The sequence below is a fragment of the Rhea pennata genome, chromosome 13 (genome assembly GCF_028389875.1).
Source record: "Rhea pennata isolate bPtePen1 chromosome 13, bPtePen1.pri, whole genome shotgun sequence".
Taxonomy (NCBI): Eukaryota; Metazoa; Chordata; class Aves; order Rheiformes; family Rheidae; genus Rhea; species Rhea pennata.
In genome coordinates this window covers 2,078,209-2,091,419 of record NC_084675.1, presented here as the reverse complement: position 1 = coordinate 2,091,419, position 13,211 = coordinate 2,078,209, and the positions used below count along the sequence as shown (strand labels likewise).

General features: G+C 51.2%; 1 protein-coding gene across 3 annotated transcripts in view; it reads left to right on the top strand.

Annotated features, from left to right (window-relative positions):
• The first annotated feature begins 396 nt into the window (after positions 1-396).
• CPNE2 (copine 2) overlaps positions 397-13,211 on the top strand; it is an 89,422-nt gene continuing 76,607 nt past the window's right edge. Inside the window, exon 1 of one of the 3 annotated variants that reach the window (XM_062586198.1) lies at positions 397-480. The gene's annotated coding sequence lies outside the window, so the exon portion shown is untranslated. Of the gene's footprint in view, positions 481-540; positions 1,525-7,615; positions 7,736-13,211 lie in introns of those variants that run through there. The other 2 variants (XM_062586197.1, XM_062586199.1) reach the window with 2 other exon arrangements.

Here is a 13,211-nt window from a genome sequence, read left to right as displayed (position 1 = left end):
CAGCTGGGCACGGGTCCGTCCATGCGGTTTCTCTCTCTCATGCTAATTCCCTCCGTTCTCGCCTCGCCGTGAAAAGCTTTTTTTTTTTTTTTTTTTTTTTTTTTTTTGCGTTTTAATGCAGACAAAACGCAGTTTTCGCCTCTCCACCATCGCGGCCCTCGCGTGTCGCCGCCCCCGTCGCGGCCCTTCCCCGCGGCGGCCCCTTCCTCACAGCGGCGGCGCGGGCGGCCCCTCCCCACAGGGCGCGGGCGGGGCGGGGCCGGGAGGGGGCGGGGCGGGGCGGCCCCTCCCCGCAGGGCGCCGGCGGGGCGGGGCGGGGCGCGGGCGCGGGCGGGAGGGGGCGGGGCTTGCCGCCGCCGCCGCCGCCGCCCGCCCGGCCCCGGCCGCGCCCCCCGGGCGGCGCGGGGAGGCCGCGGGCAGCGGCCATGGTGCGGCGCTGAGCCCGCGGGCAGCTGCTCGGCCCGGCCCCCCGGCCCGGCGGTGAGTACCGCGTCCCCTCTCCCCACCACCACCACCACCACCCCCCGGCGGGACACGAGGGCGCGGCGGAGCGGCGGCTCTGCGCGGGGACCCCGTCGGCGGTGGCCTCGCCGCGCGGGGAGCCGCGGGGGCGTCCCTGGCACCTCCGCTCGCTGTCCCCTACAGCCGTCGCCGGGCGAGCCCTTGCGGCTCCGAGCAGCCCCACCGCTGGAAGGGGTTTCTTCGCTCTTTATTCCCCCAGCAGCTCGCTAAATATCGCGACTGCAGTTTGTGCCTGTTGCTCTTTTTTCGGGGCTTTCCGCCGCGGACGTGGGGAGCAGCTTTCCCCTTTGCAACAGGCGCTGAGGGTGGTGCAGTTTCCCTTCTGCCTTCCCTCCCCTGGGATAAACCTCAGGCGCTTTCCTGCCCGTCCCTGGATTCCTCCCTTCGTGCGCGTTGCTGCTCTGCTGTGAAAGTTCCCTTCCGTATCCCCGCTGGACGTGCAGGGCTGCAGAGGGACCAAGCAGACCTGTTGCCTGCCTCTGCAGGAGCTTCTGCTCTTAAGAAAGTACTCGCCCTGGAAGAGCGATCCCCGAGATTGGCGCCGGTGTCCGATGGCCACGCTCTGGTAGCTCTTTTCTCCCGGTAGCGCCGCGCTGTTGCAAGCGCCCCTTGCTCCCCTCCAGCTCGGGTGCGAGTCGCAGGGGGGGGACTGCTGAGCTGAAGGCTGGGGAGCGCCAAGGCTCTTCTCCGGGAGCTGTTTGCAGCGTGCTGGCGCTCTGCGTTTCGCTGCTGTAGCAGCTCGCGGTAGCCTTTGTGCAACGCTGCGCTCACGTAAAGCTTGAGGAGGGGGCGTAGAGGGTCTTGCGGGGGGGGGGGGATGGCCTGCCCCTCTCCCTGAAGAAGGCTGTTGGGGAGCTAGTAAGAGCTCCGTTCCCAGCAAGACTCTTCGTTCTCTGAGATGCCGACAAGCGGAGCAGCCTGAAGTGTTTGGAGGATGACAGGCAGGGAAGTGTTTCCTCATCAGCTCCGCCGGACTGAGCACCTGATGCGATAAATCTTCATGTGAGTAACCCTAACTTAGGCGAGCAGCCTGGCTAGAGCCAGTGGGGCCATGTGCTGTAGGACTTTGTGGGCAAGCAGCAGCAGGTAGCAGGGTGCAGTGTAAGTCGAGAGTAGAAGCTTTGGGGCAGCAGTGGCAGAAAGATCTCCAAAGGGCTGGATCCTACCTCTCTGAGAGCCTGGGCTGCCTGTCGGGGAGAAAGCTGGGAAAAACCCCATGAATGTGAGTCCCAAATTTGAAGCCTCCTGGAGATGCACCTGAATCTTGCTGGAGAAGCTGGAGTCAGAATCAGGTTGGTGCGAACACTGCTCTGGAGTGCTCAGATCTGAATATTGCTCCCATTTCTCCTGCCTTGGTTTCCACCTGCCAGATTAGGTGTCTGCTTTTGCTGCTATTGAAAGATCTTCTTTGGCTGCTGGCAGCCAGTTGCGCGTGTGAGTGTGCTTGAAGACACACACACAGGCATCCCCCAGACCAGTGGGAGCCAGGGATGACTTACCAGTAAGAGAAGAGATCAAGTCATGAATTTCATAATAGCAGGGCCAGTGTTTGAGCTCTCTTGCCAGTGTGTGACATAACTGTGCTTTTCAAGGATCAGAAAATCTTTTATTACAGGCCAGAAATGACATCAAATCGAGCCCCACCAAGGGGCAGGGAGCGGGGTGACGGGAGGAAGACTGGGAACAAAAGCTTGGGGCGTGTGGAAAAGAGCTTGTTTGGAGCAGTGAGTAGATGGAGAATATTTTTCTGTTTTAACTGTGAGGAAATGATGCGTTTGCTTTGCATGTAGCTATGCGATAACCTGGGACGCCCAATTTTTTGATGGTGGCTGTGTGTGTTTGCCTGCTGGAGCATCTGTAGTTGCTTCTGGGGTATCCTAGCTGGAATAACACGGAGGGGAAGTGTCAGATGAGGCTTTTGGATGCCCTCAAAGGTGCAACTAGCTGCAGTATAGGCAGCCCCTAGCACTAGCATTGGGTAGCTGAGAAATCCTGGCTCTGCTCTTCTGAGGGCTTGGGTACCCCTTACCCCTAGAGGTGGCATTCACTGACAGACCGCTCCGCAGGCATTGGCAGCGTGCATCATGCTCTTCCCAGGACCAGCGCAGTTGGGTCGGGGGTGGCATAGCCCCTGCATCTTGGTTTGCATCCATTTAGTGAGGGCTGCTAAATGCAGCTCTGGGAGCCTAGACGGGGCAATAAGACTACAGGTATTTGAGAACGGCGAGCTGTAATGCTTCTCCCTCTCCATTGCCTTTTGGAATTCTGCTGGATGATTTAAAGAAATAAAATCATATAGAGCTGCGTCAGCACATGTAGCCCTGTGGAACAGCCTTACTTTGGGAGTTGGACCTCTTTGGACAGTGAGGGACCCAACTGCTGGCACGGTTGTATGATTTGCAAAACCATTGCCAGCAGGGATTTACGGGACCCTGGCGCTTTGCCGGGCAGTGCTAAAGGAGAGAGATGCAGACCTTGGGCACCGTGATTTCTGCCTAGGAAAAAATCCTCTTAGGATTCGGCAGCTCTAGCTCAGCAGCTGAGTGAAGATGTTCTTTGCCCTGTAGGGATGTATCTGCCATGCTTCAACTGTAGCGTTCCCCAGCAGCCCTTGGCTGCCTCATCTCCCAGCGACCTGGCTTTCGCCCCCAAATAGCGGGGCTGTGTAGTGCTGGAGCGGCTGTTGGTAACCCCACAATTTACCTGTCTGCCCAGTTATATACTGGAATTGCATTGGCTTTGTTTGCCTGTTAGCACTTTTGGGAGGCACAGTGGAGCTTGTTAGGAGCTTGGGACTAATAACTTAGTCTCTCGCTCCCGTTAAACTCGGTGGAAAGAATTCTCACTGACTTCAGTGGAAATCTCTGCCCGGGGTATTAGCCTCAGGGGAAAGCTGACCAGAATCACTCGCGTGCCCATAAATCAGGGCTTGCTCTCCCGGAGTTGCTGGAGTGCTGTGAATGTAATACCGGGCTAATTGATGAAAGAGCAACACTTGCAGTCCGCTATCCTAGCTCAGTGTTGCCAGCTCTCATAAGGAGCTCATTATTCGAAAGTCTTGGATTTCATTCAAAAGCAGGCTGGGGGGAAGGAGAAGAAAAGGTAACTTTCTGGCAGAGTGGAGTCAAACAAGCGTTTGAAACTGTGTTCCTGGCAGGCCCCAAAACCACAAAAAAAGCATGGAAAAAAGAATCGAGTACTTCCCCCCACCCTCCCGAAACCCTGCTATTTGTCTTTTAAACCTCTATGAAGTGTTGTTTGAGGGAACTGAGTCGTCATTTTTTTTACTGTTTTGGTTCAGTTTCCTGGCTGCTCACTTTGCTCTGGCCAGAGAGATTGTTTGTTTTGATTGCAGGAGCAAGGAAAAAAGTAATTCTCAAGAATTCAGGTGAGTTAGGAGCCCACACTTTATAGTCACAGAAATGTTGCTAGCGCATCAGAAAAACAAACAGTAGTACTTGGCAGTAAAGGCTGTACTTTTTATTTGCCTACTGTTTTTTCTGAGGCTTTGGGTTTGGGAACTGTCAGATTTTCTGTCTCTTTCCTGCCAGCCAGCAGCAAAAAACTCACATCTGAAACGGTCACCGTCCCTCCTGGGTCTGGATTTTCCATGATCTTGTGATTCCAGAAACTGAGGATTTATGAAGAAACATCAGACATCATGAGGCTTATTTTAAAATTCACAGGAGCTGGGAACACAAGTTTTACTGTTAAACAGCTAGTCCAGGAGTGTGTAACCACTTAAATCAAATTTTACATTCCCTCAAGCAGTTTCTAAAGCTATTGGAAAGGAGTTAAGAATTTATTAGACTTAATTCTCATTATAAACCACTGCATTCAGGGTTTTGTTTCTCTGTCATACAAATCCGTATCAGGATGATGCTTAGTGCGTCAACTGCCAGCCTGGCGGTATCTCTCTGCTGCAAAGCTGGAAGATAAAAAAAAAAAATACGTTTAGGAAAAGATTGGGTCTTACTGAGAGAAAAACTACACTCGATGTTAGGAGAAGCTTTACCTGTGTGCAGCGTGAAGGTGAGCTCCATGCCTTAGGGACATTGAAGTGCAGCTTCCAAGATAGGGCAGGGTGTTTTTATTTAGCCTTGCTCCCCAGTGAGACCAGGCGGATGCAGTGGTGCAGGGTATTTGCATCTCTGTTCTGACCAGTTTCTGTCCGGTTTGATGCAGGGTGGGCCTAAAAGATGCTGAGTTTGTATAAGCTGGTGTAAGTTAGTGGATGGACACGTGAGAGGTGACAGAAATGCCTGCATGGATGGAAAGACTAAAAATCTTCTCTATCAGACATCAGCAAATTTACATGGGAGAGGGCTGTGGCAGACGAGATACTGTATTTTCCTGTACGCTCAGCTACCCCTCCTGCACACAGAGGGTTTTCTTTCCCTAGTGTTGCAGTGGCTTGGTGTCTGCCTACCACTGCAAATAAGCATTGCACAAAACTACCTGTTAATTTTGATTTATGTTATTAGGGGAAGGACTTTGAAGTTCGGGCTATTAAACAAACAGCCAATCCTTGTTCCAATTGGTTTATGATATAGCTACAAGGAGGAGATGGCAGGTGGATGTGGACAGAGAAGCACAGGGATAAGAGGACTATGTTGGTTGTGATTAAATTTGTTGGCCAAAGTGCGTCACCTCCTGAAATTAGCTGGGGACATGTTGCGCAGTGCAAATAGTAGCTTCCTCCGGTCTTTCTGTTGCTGGTTTTGCCCACGGAGCTGGAGTGCAAAGATCTTTTTGCTCCATCTGTAGATAAGGGAGAACAAGGTGAACCTGTTGAATCCCCTGGGCCAGCTTGCAGTCCTAGCTCACTGCAGAAGCAGGAGAAGTACCTGGCAAATACTGGTGAGCCACGGACACAAACCCTGTGCTTTTTTTTGGTGTTGTCTTAGATTTTGTGGGGGAAATGATCATGCACCGGTGGAAAAGGCACTCCGCTAAGTTTGCTCTTACCTGGAGCAGTAAGCGCTTCCCATCATACAGACCGCCTACAACTGTGTGGATTAGATGGGACATTTGGGTTGTCCCCAAAGCCTTCTGTGTTGTCCCGCCTTACAAAGAGGCTGCTGGTCCTGCTTTGGGGTTGGGCTACTGCCAGACGAGGGAATCAGGATGGAGTGAGATGATGGCTGCCACTTTTGCAAAGGGATGCAATTCAGTTGGGGGGCGGCTGCAGGAAGGGTGGACACCCCTTGTGCTCTTCCCCCATAGCAGATATATTGTCTCCGTACTTGGCAGCAGCAGCACAGCATGCCAGGGAGGACATCTCTGGCTGTTGGGGCTGTCCTTGCTGCCTGAATTGCTGTTCCTTGTCTTCTCTGGGGACCTGAGATAGAGGGACCTGCAGGCTGATTCACCCTGAGGGCCGCCGGCTGAGCCTTCCGGAGTGACCCAGTTGTAATTTTGGCGTGGTGCTGCGTTAGAAAACGGTTACAACCACTTCTCATTACCTAAGTGATGATTTCCTTTCTCTCGGTGGCAATATATGGTGAGCTGCTTTTGGCTGGAAAGAGGAATTCAATCAAAATTCAGAAAGCAAGCTCTTACGATTTTAATGAGTTAAATAAGCCTGCCTTAAGTATACTGGGCAGAAAAAGAGAAAAATGCTTTTACCCTCAAACATTTTACACCTAATTCAGGCAGGCTCAGGGAGAGAAGCATTGTATTACTGCTAATGGACTGAACTGATTGCAGGTGGCTGGGAAGATGACTACCTCTTGCTTCATTTGTCTGAGAGCTGAGAGAATTAGGTCTTTTGTCCATCACTCCTGGTTGACTTAGAGAGAAACAAGACCAAACAAGAGACTAGAATGAAAGAGAGTTTTTTTTTTTTTTTTTTTTTTCCCCTCTGCCTTCCTAGGGAGCCTCAGCAGAGTAAAAGCCCGAGATGTGTGGGGTTTTTTTTAATTTTGTGTGTATGTTTTCTTTTTTTTAAGCAAACTCAGCTGCCAAAGGCGCTGCTGATGGCTTGACTTCCATTACAGCTCTGCCTTCTCATGCTGCTGCATTATTCTTTTAAATTTCATAGGGGTCTAGGTTTAATGAAGATGGTCATCTCTCCCCAAACTTGAAAGTAATGTTTTTTCTTACTGGTATTTGAAGCAGATATATTGCCCCCATTTTGAGAGTAAGCCCAGCTATTTTAAGCTACAGCTGTAGTAATGTGATGGGAAAGCCTTAATACAAGGGCTAGAAGCGAAAATTTAAAACAGGGGCTGTGCGTAGTTCTGAGTTTAGCAGTGCATGTGTCCAAGAGGAGCCTCTCTGCCATGAGGAGGTGAAATTTCGATGTTTTACATGTGCCTCTCTTTAGACAGAGCTTCGTGCAGGTGCTGCGTATACTGGGAGCTGCGTGTCACCCGGCAAGGAGCTGGCGTTGCAGAATCTATCTCGCGTTCACTCGTGGGAAATGCATAAGATCGTTTTCTGCTTGCACGTAGAGAAGGGAGGGGGCTGCCTGAGCAGGTAGAAAGCCATCGCGTAAATCTTTTCCTTGGGCCCGCTTTGTAGGCAAGATGCCTGTAAAGGAGTTGATGTGATCTCCAGGATTCAGAGTGACATCGCAATGTTTTCTGCCCTACATCACAGATTTCCCTAAAAAGGGCCCCGGAGGAAGCCTGCATTCAAGCGAAAATGTGCAGTCGTCTTAACACGGCTACCCCGAATGTGCGCTTGGCAATGAAAACCCGAACCAGGTCAGCTCTGCAAGCCTCAGCCATCGCTGCCTGTCTTTAAAGGAGGACACCCTTGCGCTCTGCTCTTGGCCTGTCTCTCGCTTGCCCTTTCTCAGTTTCAGAGCAGCGAGCCCGGTGCTGCTACCGCTGTAGAAACCACAAGGCTGCTTTGCAAGCGACCTGTTAACGTGGGGCAAACGATGCGCGTGAGACGCCCCGTTGGGGCTGGGTGCTCGGCCTGGTTACGTTAGCCAGCTGCATCGTGGTTGTCACCTACTCAGCTCGTGGAGTAAGCTGATACTGCTCCTCAGAATCAACCTCCTTTTTTTTTTCAGGTTTAAAGGAAATAGCTTTTTAGATTTTTTTTTTACTCCTTTTTCCAGTTCCTGGTCTTCTGTGGGCTCTTCTGAAATGTGCTTAGTCTCTGCAGCATCTTGAGACTAAAATCTTGCTACCTCCCTCTGTAGACAGCCCTCTCCGTAGACTCAGCTCTTGTGCTCTTTAGGGCTGCCGGCTGCTTTTTGGTAAGTGATTTGTTGTGCTCGGCCTGGGTGAATCAGGTTATGACATTTTACGACTTCATCCGGCGCGTGTTGGAGAACAGATCTGGTTGCTCTTTATTACTGAAGTCCCAGGGCAGACTCTCTGCTCGAGGGTGCTGTGTCTGTGGCAGCTAGCTGGCATCAAAGGCTGTCTCGGCTCAAAAAAAACAAAAACAAAAAACATGTAAAGATGTTTTGTTCTGGCACTTAAAATGCCAATTTCCGTGCTCGAACACAGAGTCTCTGAGTATGTGAGACCCTCTGCGAGGCTGCAGGTCCTGTGCTCTGTGTACTGCTGCATGGGTGAAGGAGGCAACCAGGCCTAAGGGTACAAGGAAAGCTGCATTTCTGTGTAAACACATCTCAGGTTTCCTCCAGACTGTGTCCTGGAAGCAGCTGGGAAATCCAGGAGAATTTGGGAGTTATGGAAGAGTCCTCTGGGCTCTCATCTTGCAGGCAGAGGTGGTGTAGCCCTGGCAGGGTGAGTACTATGCATGGCAGCTCAGCACAGCCCGGTTTGGTGGTCCGGCAGAGACGTTAGCCTGGCAGGATCAGGCCAGTGGCCGTGTGGCTAAACCTGCCTTGCAAGATGGGCCTGGCCGCCTGCCAGGAGGGAGCTTAGAGCCAATGCAGGACTGCTGCAAGGGCCCTTGCATGTCCCAATCCCCTCATCCTGGGGAATGGCAGCTCCCCTTAGCTGGAGGCCGGCCACCCACTTGGGGCAGAGCAGCCGAGGGTAGCTCCAGTTTCCGCTTGGACAGGGGAAGCAGCCAGAGTCCCGCTCTGGCCCATCTAGAGGGGCCAAAGGCAAGTTCGGGCTGATAACACTTGGAGATAGTAGGCTGTCCAGATGCAGACAAGAGCAGAATTTGAATTGGGACTAGATGGGACTAAATATGAAAAGCGACAAAGTAAAGCCACCAATGCCATTTGGGTTGAAATCTGGTCCTTGCTTTGCTGGCACCCCTCTTCCGGAGTCCAGCAGCCACATCGCCACATATGATGGTGGCAAAAGGCAGGTGGATATGTTGGGTTTGTGTTTTGAGGTACATTTGCAGAGGCTGCCTTGGCTCTTAACTGGGCAGCTTTAGAGTTGCTTTTTAGATTGATTGATTGATTGATTGATTGATTGATTTTTATAAAGACAAGGATTAGGTGATGCTAACAAGGCCTCTACTGATAGTATGGGGAGGCAGAAATTGAGTTTGCCAGCGCCTGTGGGTCCTGGCAAGGGGAACATTGCTCCTGTCTGCCCAAATCGTTACCTTTCTTCAAAGCATCTTTCCTACCTCCAGTTGTTGATAACCCTGCGTATGGTCTAAAATCCCAACAGGGAGATGATGTGTTCTGCTAAGGCAGTCATGCCTGCTTCAGTGTGGTGCTGCCCAAGCAGCAAAGCCCCACATCCGATTAGCGTGTACCAGGGCTCCCGGCTGGGGCGTGCGGTGGCAGAGATATTCTGTGACAGAGCAGGAGAACTGGTGTGGAGTGGATGCTGCTGCGAGTGGATGCTTGTCTCCTGACAAGTTCAATCATGTCGTTGCCCTGGGCTTCAGGTGTGTCCTACGTGTGCCAGCCCAGGCAGCTCACACACCTTTGATTAGACCCTCGAAGGAAAGATAGAGGAGATGTTAAACAGGCGAGCTGGTTTGCCCAAGGTGATGTGGGAAGTCAGTAGAGAACAGCAAACAGGGTGGTCACGTCCTCACATGCCGTAGCTGCGGATGGCTCTGTGTCCATGGTTAAGCTGCTGCCCCAACAGCAGCAGTGGTGGCTTGCCTCTACAGAAGTGGGGTGGAGCGAGTAGAGCTTTCCTCTCCCAAACCTGGTGCTCTTGAGTTCAGACCCTGCTTGGCCAGTGAATGGTGACATCTCTCCATCTCATCCCATCTAGCTCCTTGCATGCTGCAGAGAGCCCTACTAGGATTTGGATTTCCCACCCCATAGGACATAGGTTTGGCTTCCTCAGTTAGGTTCCCTGTGTAATGAGAAAATGAGTTGGCTGTCCCAGGGGAGCAAAGAGAACAAAGTGGAGTTTAATTTATCAGTGCTTGCAAAGCACTTGGAGCCTGCAAAGCCTCTTGTAAATGCTAAGTATCACTGCTAAGCAGCACTTCCAGGTATCAGAGGAGCTCAGCCAGCGTGACCAACAGTAAATAATAGTGTTTCATAATCCCCTTTCCCTCGAGGGTCTTGTGCTCCACCTGTTATTACACTATTATTACAGTGTATTGTGCTATTATTGTATTTGTTAGTGCCCTGATTTGGCTGGCACTGGGGAAGCTGGCCGTCTTGGTGTGGGTTGGATGGGGTCGCTGCAGACCTTGCTCAATGCCCTGGGAGAAAAGCAAGTGGAAGGGGGATGTTCCCATTCTGCGGACGTGGGAAAGAGGAGTGGGCTGTGTGGAAGCAGGGCAGCAGTCTCCAGGTGTGCAAGTCTGTTGTCAGCATAGAGGGACTAGATGAGCTTCCCCATCTGTGGTGGGTAATGCAAAGAGCAGCTTGAGCTGCAGCGAGGGACGGTTTCTAAGGGGAAGGGTGGCAAAAAGCAACAATAGGCTGTGAGGAGAGAACAGAATCTGTTGAAGACCATTTTGTTTTAGCTGGTCCTTCCTTGCACCTGGCTTTTGGAGTGCCTTGAGGAAAAAGAACAGAACTGGAGCTGGCATATGGGAGAGGCTCAGCTTGGGATATTTCCACTTTCCACCTGGCATCCTCAGCAGCAGCTCCAGGGCAGCCTTGGCAGGATGCTCAGAGGTATCCCAAGCCTGGAGCTGCCCTGGGAGTCTGCCACGAGCTGACAGATGTGGGTAATAACAACCCTGAGTGCGCTGCTGGCCCTCGCCTTGGCCTCAGCAGCAGGTTTTAGTGCCTTGGTTCAATAGCCAGCCAGGGAGTCCTTTGCTCTCTCTAAGCCAGTGAGAGGAGAGAAGCCAGGTAGCAAAATGGAAGGAGGTAAGATGTCTGTGCACAGCAGAGATTCACGCTGCTCCTCTGGGAGCTGCAGTGCCAGCGTAAGTGAAATTATGGTAACTTCCCTGCGGCTACATGTTTGGCACCCTGGGGACCTTGACATCTGTCCTGAGCAGGTTGGGAACCACCCTCCTTCTCCCCAGAGCTCTGCCCTGTCCTCCCCACAGAGCTAATTGCCAACAAGCATTATCAGGAAGTTGGGTGATCAGCACCCATGGGTGTGACAGGCTGAGTCACGGCTTCTTTCCTTGCATAACGTAGCCATAGCCTGAAAGGGTGGTGACCTGGCTGAGCGCTTATGAGCCAGCTGGCTACCTGGAGTGGTTTTGGGAAGATCCTGTCTTCCTCTGAGCAGCAAGCAGAGGTGACCTTACCAAGGGGCTCCATCGAGACAGTGACCTCTCAGAGCTCGGGAAGGGGCTTGAAGTCTGGGTGACCAGCAGCCTAGGGTGGATCAAAGCTAAATCATGTGCTGCTTTTAATGGCCTGTGTTTTCTTTCGATAGGAAAGCAGTCTCTCACTGACTGTTCTGGGCTTCTGGCAGTTCCCCACTGGAAGATCTGGAGGGGGTTTTATGGCGGTGGTGGATTTCATGTCGCCTATCTGTCACCTGAGGCAAGGAAGCAGTACTTTGCCCCTGTAGCAAGCAGTTGTTCATGGGGCTGGAAAGGCTGGGTGAGACCTGGGGAGCAGGCAGTGGAAAGTTTGATGGGACTCTCAAATCTGTGAGTTGCAGATACACATCCCAAGGCTGCAAAGGGAATAAAAGTCACTGAATAGGTCCCAGCAGAGAGCCTCTGAGTTGCTCCAGTGACTCAGCCTCAGCAAAACACCGCTCAGAGGTTACAGGAGTGCTTGCTGAGCATTTCAGGAGGTTGTTGCTGTAGGGCTAAAGCAAAGCCTTTAAAGTTTGAGCTGGCATGAGGCGAAAAGCACAATAACTGTGATGGCTTGGTTTCATTCTGGTCTGTGATTCCTTAGAAAGGATAATCCTTCTTTCGCATGGGAAGTGTGTCTTTCTTCAGGTGGTGTCCTAAAGTTATAACCCAAGCTTCTGGTTATCAAAGCTTGGATGTTGATTAGTGGGTCATTCCCCATTATCACTCCTGTTGCTGTCTGGAGGTGGATCTCCTGCTGGATTCAACTGTCCCTCTGTGATCTGCTGGAGATCTTAGTATCCCTGTATGTCTTGCCCCTTGGAAAGCCGTGCCGTTGTCTTGCCAGCCATTAAATGAGTATGAGACGATAAGGGTGGTCCATGTTTTTTTTCTGTGCTGTCCATATTTCCACGCACATAACGTCTCCTGCAGGCAGAACTGGATGTTCCCAGCTCTAACTCTTGAAATTAGGAAGTGCTGGAATTAATGCTGGCTCTGGGTGCAACCTTGGTTAGTCCTGTGAGCTTTGTCCAAGTGTTAGATGCTCGGCAGTGAATTAATCTAGCCTAACTCCAGCCACTTAAGGGTTAGGCTAATTGCCCGAGATTCCTGGAAGCTGATGGAGAGGGCAGTATTGCCCATTTACTTGAGACCCCCTAGCAAAGTACAAGGTACCCTCTTAAGATGCCAGTCTCTCTCCACTGACTGTAGAGTAAGCTTGACCTTTTTGCCTTCTTTTTTTTAGGTGAATTCTGCATTGTGCTTTTGTTCTCTTCCCATTCATTGCTTTCCTGTCAAGTTCTGCTACAAGACTTGTATCCCTCAATTCTGTTGTCTCCTTCACCACCCCAAACCAGTCCATCTAGGCATTACAACACAGCAGAGTCCAAGGACAAAACAGCATTTTATCACACTGTTGAAAGCCTTCCACTTTTTAACACGCTTTTCAAGTACGATACCAGCACCATGTAAAATGTAAAGTTGGAAACAGTAGAGCTGGCTCACTTTGTGAGTGTGAGAAATCTGTAGCTTGAATTAGTTTGTAAGCGCTCTACATTTTGGAAGAGTTATCTCTGAGCCATAAGGGTTTCTGTCTTGGCCATGAATGCCATTGAGAAGCCTCTCATGAGTAGCTATGTTTGTCATCACATAATTTTTTCCCCATCTGAGCTTCTGTGGAAGAGCAAGGCCAGTGTTACTCTCTGTCCTACTTTTCTGCACTGCTCGCGTGGCAGAAAGGGCCAGACTGAGTAATATTTAGAGAAAAGGGAGCTTAATGAAAATGTAGCTTTGGGCTGATTTGAAACAGTCCTTGTAAGCTTGTGTGGGGTCCCTGTGAACATTTTGGCTTAAACAAAAGGTTTTGTGTGCAAATGGAGCCAGACATTGTTCTAGTCCCCAGAGTATCCATTTTCTGTTTTAGAGTGGCATTTTGTGATTACTTTGACTTCCTGCTACAAGGTTTGTTTGGAGTTAAACCCTATCTCCCTCTAATTCTCTGGTCTGGCCGGTGAAGGGGAGCATGTGTCTTTCTCTTGGCGAGGCTGTCACTGAGGGCATCTTGTGATTTGCTTTTCAGTCAACTCTGCAGGGCCTGGCTCATTACA